The sequence below is a fragment of the Pan paniscus genome, chromosome 9 (genome assembly GCF_029289425.2).
Source record: "Pan paniscus chromosome 9, NHGRI_mPanPan1-v2.0_pri, whole genome shotgun sequence".
Lineage (NCBI taxonomy): Eukaryota > Metazoa > Chordata > Mammalia > Primates > Hominidae > Pan > Pan paniscus.
This window is the reverse complement of record NC_073258.2, coordinates 2,485,070-2,490,810: the sequence shown is the minus strand read 5'-3', so window position 1 is coordinate 2,490,810 and position 5,741 is coordinate 2,485,070. Positions and strand designations below refer to the sequence as shown.

Below are 5,741 nucleotides of genomic sequence, written 5' to 3'. Positions count from 1 at the left end.
AACTAATCCCCCCATATACCAAGGGACAAATTGTATCTGTTTCTACAATTATACAGTAGGAGACATTATGTTCCATGACAATGGTAATTTTTAATGACAGTTTTTAATTGAGTGAAATTACCATAAAAATAACAATAGTAGCAGCTAATATTTACTGAGCTGTTACTAGGTGCCTATAAATAGCATAGATTTTTAAATTCTCCATAATTCTTCCTTATTTCACTTAACCACTCTATCTTAAATTACTCATGCTTGCCTCAGTAGCACACATACTTAAGTTGGAACAATAGAGAGATTGGCATGGCCTCTGTGAAAGAATGACGTGCAAATTTGTGAAGCATTCCATATTTTTTTAAAAAAAGAGAAAAAAATTACTCCCAGATTTTCACTGTGTTTGTGCATATGACCTTTTGTTTAGGTTGAATTATATCCAAAGGTGAAATTTCCAGAAGTGAGATTACTGTGAGTCACAGGGCATGAGCATTCTTATTACCCTCGATGTAAATTGCAAAGCTTTCAGGCATGGTGGCTGTCAGCCTGTAATTCCAGCACTTTGGGAGGCTGAGGTGGGAGGATTGCTTGAGGCCAGGAGTTGGAGGAGGCAGTATAATGAGTCACTGTCTGTATGATTTAAAAAAAATTTCCAAGCTTTATGCTGGAAGGCTTATATACATTTTAAATACCACTAATACTACAAGAAAATGGCCATTTCACTGCACCTTCGCCCACACAGGTATTATAATTTAACAAGTTATTTTCTGTGTGATAAATGAAAGACCTCATATTATTACTTTGTCACCCATTCTTTTTTCTTTTTTGAGACACAGTCTCGCTCTGTCGACCAGGCTGGAGTGCAGTGGTGTGATCTCGGCTCACTGCAACCTGTGCCTCCCAGGTTCAAGCGATTCTCCTGCCTCAGCCTCCTGAGTAGCTGGGATTACAGGCACATGCCACCATGCCTGGCTAATTTTTGTATTTTTAGTAGAAACGTGGTTTCACCATGTTGATCAGGCTGGTCTCGAACTCCTGATCTCGTGATCTACCCGCCTTGGCCTCCCAAAGTGCTTGATTACAGCTGTGAGCCATGTGCCCAGCCTATTTGTCACATATTCTATCTTTCCTTATGTTAGCTTATTAGCTTTATTTCTTTATTGTCCTTTTTTTTTTTCTTTTGAGATGAAGTCTTGCTCTGTCTCCTAGGCTTCAGTGTAGTGGCACAGTCTCAACTCACTGCAGCCTTGACCTCCTAGGCTCAGGTGATCCTTCCACCTCAGTAGTTGGGACTATAGGCACATGCCACTATGCCTGGCCAATTATTTTTATTGTTTTATTTTTACTAGAGAGGAGCTCTTGCTTTGTTTCTTAGGCTGGTCTGGAACTTCTGGCCTCAAGCAATCCCCCCACCACCCCCTCCCAAAGTACTGGTATTATAAGCATGAGCCACCATGCCTGGGGTATCTGTGTCTTTTCCATTTATTTATAGAGTTACTTTGTCTTTTACTAATTCAATGATCTGTTTAATCTTTTATTAAATTATAAAAATAATAAATACTTTTAAATAAGTGAAAAATGTCCTTCACTCTTTAGACCCATAATCTTATCTCAGGAAATAATTGCAGTTGAGAAAATGGGCCATATCCTTCAAGATACGTACATGGTGATTGAACATCACTTCATATTTTCATATTTCATGGACATTTGTGCCAATACCTATTGATCTATCTTAATCCTTTTCATGGTTGCATAATATTTTATTATATGGATGTATCACAATTTACCAGTACCAGTCAACTGCTGGAGGCATTTAGGCTCCTTCTAATATTTGCTTTGAGCTCTTTATATAATTAAAAATTAACCCCCTCAGCCAGGTGTGGCAGCTCACACCTGTAATCCCAGCATTTTGGAAGGCTGAGATGAGAGAACTGCCTGAGTGTAGGAGATCACCACCAACATGGTCAACATAGTGACACTTTGTCTCTACTAAAAATTAAAAAAAAAATGAGCTACACGTTGCAGTGCACACCTGTAGTCCGAGCTACTGGGGAGGCTAAGACTGGAGGATCACTTGAGTCTAGAAGGTTGAGGCTGCAGTAAGCTATGTTCACACCATTGCACTTTAGCTTTGCTAAGAGCAAGACTGCATTTCTTAAACAAAATAAAAATTAGATGGGAATATTGCTCAAGCCCTGGAGGTTGAGGCTGCAGTTAACTGTGATTGCACCACTGCAGTCCAGCCTAGGCGATAGAGCAAGACCCTTTCTCTAAAAATAAAATAAAAATTAACCTTCTATCATATTTCCCAGTAACACCTTCCCTCCTACATTTCTCCTAGAAGCCCTTAAATTTTGTTTTTCACATATCATTTATAACTTTTAAGTGCTGATGTCTTTCTGTGTCATCCCTCTTTTTTTTTTTTTTTTAAATGTCTTTTTGTCACTTCTAGCTGGACCTACCATGAAAGACTTCTGAATCCAGGAAGAGAAACTGACTGGGCAACATGTTATTCAGGTACAAAAAGACTTGGACTGTAACTCAAAAATGATCAAATAATAGTGCATGCATCAAGTGCAATCGGAAGCTCTTCTGGAGAGGGAGAGAAGCTTCCAGTTAAGGTGACATTGAAGCCAAGTCCTGTAAGATAAGGAAGAGTTGTATGAGAGTGGGGAGGGAAGGGGGAGGTGGAGGGATGGGGATTGGGCTGGGATGGGATGGAGTGAGCTGCCCAGGCAGGGAAACCAGCACTATACAGACCTGAACAATGAAGATGGCACATTTTGTTCAGGGAATGGTGAATTACGTGTGGCAGAAATGCTTTGTAGAGACAGTAATTTGCTTGTATGGAATTTTGCCCAAGAGACCTCATTACAGTTTCTAATTTTTTGATGTTATCATGCATCACTGCCCTTGTCAGATAGTATCATGATCACAATAACATCAAGCATAATATTTCATTGATTCTCACAAAAACAGGTGGGTGCCACAGTTATCCCCATTATATGCACAAAATGATGAAGACTTGGGGTTAATGAGCGATTTGCCCAAGCTCACCTGAATATTAGGACTGAGTCAAATGTTAGTCTAGTCTGACTTTAATGCTTGCCTTGTTCATGAGCACCATGCATTGCCTCTCCTATGCAGTTAAGCAGGTAGACAGGTGAGAGAAGAGCCCGTGTGATATGGGGGAAATTCACCCCTGATATTTCATGTAGGTTCTTTTCTATTTTCCCTGAGTGTCAGCCAGTCTGAGAAATAAAGGGAAAGAGTACAAAAGAGAGAAATTTTAAAGCTGGATGTCCAGGGGAGACATCACACGTCGGCAGGTTCTGTGATGCCCCCCAAGCCGCAAAACCAACAAGTTTTTATTAGTGATTTTCAAAAGGTGAGGGAGTGTACGAATAGGGTGTGGGTCACAGAGATCACATGCTTCACGAGGTAATAAAATATCACAAGGCAAATGGAGGCAGGGCAAGATCACAGGACCACAGGACCGGGGCGAAATTAAAATTGCTAATGAAGTTTCGGGCACGCATTGTCATTGATAACATCTTATCAGGAGAAAGGGTTTGAGAGCAGACAACCCATCTGACCAAAATTTATTAGGCGGGAATTTCCTTGTCCTGATAAGCCTGGGAGCGCCACGCGAACCCAGGGCTTATTTCATCCCTTATCTATGACTGTAAAAGACAGCCGTCCCCAAAGCGGCCATTTCAGAGGCCTCCCCTTAGGGATGCATTCTCTTTCTCAGGGATGTTCTTTGCTGAGAAAAAGAATTCAGCAATACTTCTCCTATTTGCTTTTGAAAGAAGAGAAATATGGCTCTGTTCCACCCGGCCCACAGGCAGCCAGAGTTTAAGGTTATCTCCCTTGTTCCCTGAAATTGCTGTTATCCTGTTCTTTTTTCAAGGTGCCCAGGTTTCATATTGTTTAAACAACTTGTGCAGTTAACGCAATTATCACAGGGTCCTGCGGGGACATTCATCGTCAGCTTACGAAGATGACCGGATTAAGAGATTAAAGTAAAGACAGGCATAGAAAATCACAAGGGTATTGATTGGGGAAGTGATAAGTGTCCATGAAATCTTCACAATTTATGTTCAGAGATTGCAGTAATGACAGGCCTAAGAAATTATAGAAGTATTAATTTGGGGAACTAATAAATGTCCATGAAATCTTCACAATTTATGTTCTTCTGCCGTGGCTTCAGCCAGTCCCTCCGTTTGGGGTCCCTGACTTCCCGCAACACGTTTCTCTCTACTCACAGACTTCTGACCAAATGTGCGTGCAGAGTTTCTACACCAGTTCTCCAACTCTCTGGATACCAACCGCGTATCCCACAATTCCATTCTGACACTACCTAGAGTTAGCGCAGAACCCACAGGTTAGGGGCTCAGTCCCACAAGACCACCCTCACTTCAGATGCCAGTTGCAAGTCCTAGGTTGTCACCTGTATTTTGACCAACCAGTTAGAAATCGGGGTTTCCCATGACCCTCTTCTTGAGTTTAATTATTTACTAGAACAACTCACAGAACTTAGAAAAACAGGGTTTTTTTCTTTTCTTTTTAAGAGACAGGGCCTCGCTCTGTTGTCCAAGCTTGTGTGCAGTGGTGCAATCATAGCTCATTGGAGCCTCAACCTCCAGGGCTCAAGTGATTCTCCTGCTTCAGCCTCTCAAGTAGCTGGAATTACAGGGTTCCCACCACCACATTTGGCTAATTTCTTTTATTTTTTGTATAGACGGGGTCTTCTTATGTTGCCCAGGTTGGTCTCAAATTCCTAGGCTCAGGTGATTCCGCCCACCTCTGCCTCCCAAAGTGCTGGGATTACGGGCATGAGCCAGCGCATCTGGCCACCTTATTTTCTATTACTGGCTCAATGTAATGGCTCCATCTCAGGAACAGCCAATGAAAGAGATGCACAGGACAAGGTAAGTAGGGAGGGGCACAGAGCTTCCATGCCCTCTGTTGGGCACACTACCCTCCCAGGACCTCCTTGTGTTTAGCAACACAGAAGCTCTCCAAACTCTGCTGTTTGGGTGTTTATGGAGGCATGATTGATAAAATCATTGGCCATGGTAATTAAGTCAATCTCCAGTTCCTTTTGCCTCCTGGAGTTCAGCAGATGAGGCTGAAAGTTCCAAGCCTCAAAAAATGTGGTTGGGGCCAGGTGCAGTGGCTCACTCCTGTAATCCTAGCAGTTTGGAAGGCTGAGGCACATGGACCACTTGAGGTCAAGAGTTTGAGACCAGCCTGACCAACATGGTGAAACCCCGTTTCTACTAAAAATAACAACAGTTAGCTAGGCGTTGTGGCACATCCCTATAATTCCAGCTACTCGGGAGGCTGAGGCAGGAGAATTGCTTGAACCCGGGAGGTGGAGGTTGTAATGAGCTAAGATTGTGCCATTGCACTCCAGCCTGGGCTACAAGAGCCAAACTCTGTTTTTTAAAAAAAATGTGGTTGCTTTCTCTGGCAGCTAGCCCTCCTCCTGAAGCAGTTTAGGAGCTTGCAGCCACCCTGTTAGCTCAACAGCATCCCACATGCATTCTTACCATGCTGCAGATCTGAAAGACCTTAGAGGCCCTTGTGTCAGGAACCTAGGACTAAGACTAAATATCAAAACAGAAAATGCTCCTATTACCTCTGTCACAAAGGGCTTTATAAGAGCTTTGGAAGCTCTATGCCAGGAACCAGGGGCAGAGACCAAATGTATATTTCTTTTCTTATATTGGAGACAGAGTCTC

At 42.5% G+C, this 5,741-nt stretch overlaps 1 non-coding gene across 1 annotated transcript; it reads left to right on the top strand.

Annotated features, from left to right (window-relative positions):
- The first annotated feature begins 248 nt into the window (after positions 1 to 248).
- Positions 249 to 352, top strand: LOC117978363 (U6 spliceosomal RNA). The gene has a single exon (XR_004669196.2). It is a non-coding gene; the product is annotated as a U6 spliceosomal RNA (small nuclear RNA).
- The last annotated feature ends 5,389 nt before the right edge of the window (positions 353 to 5,741 follow it).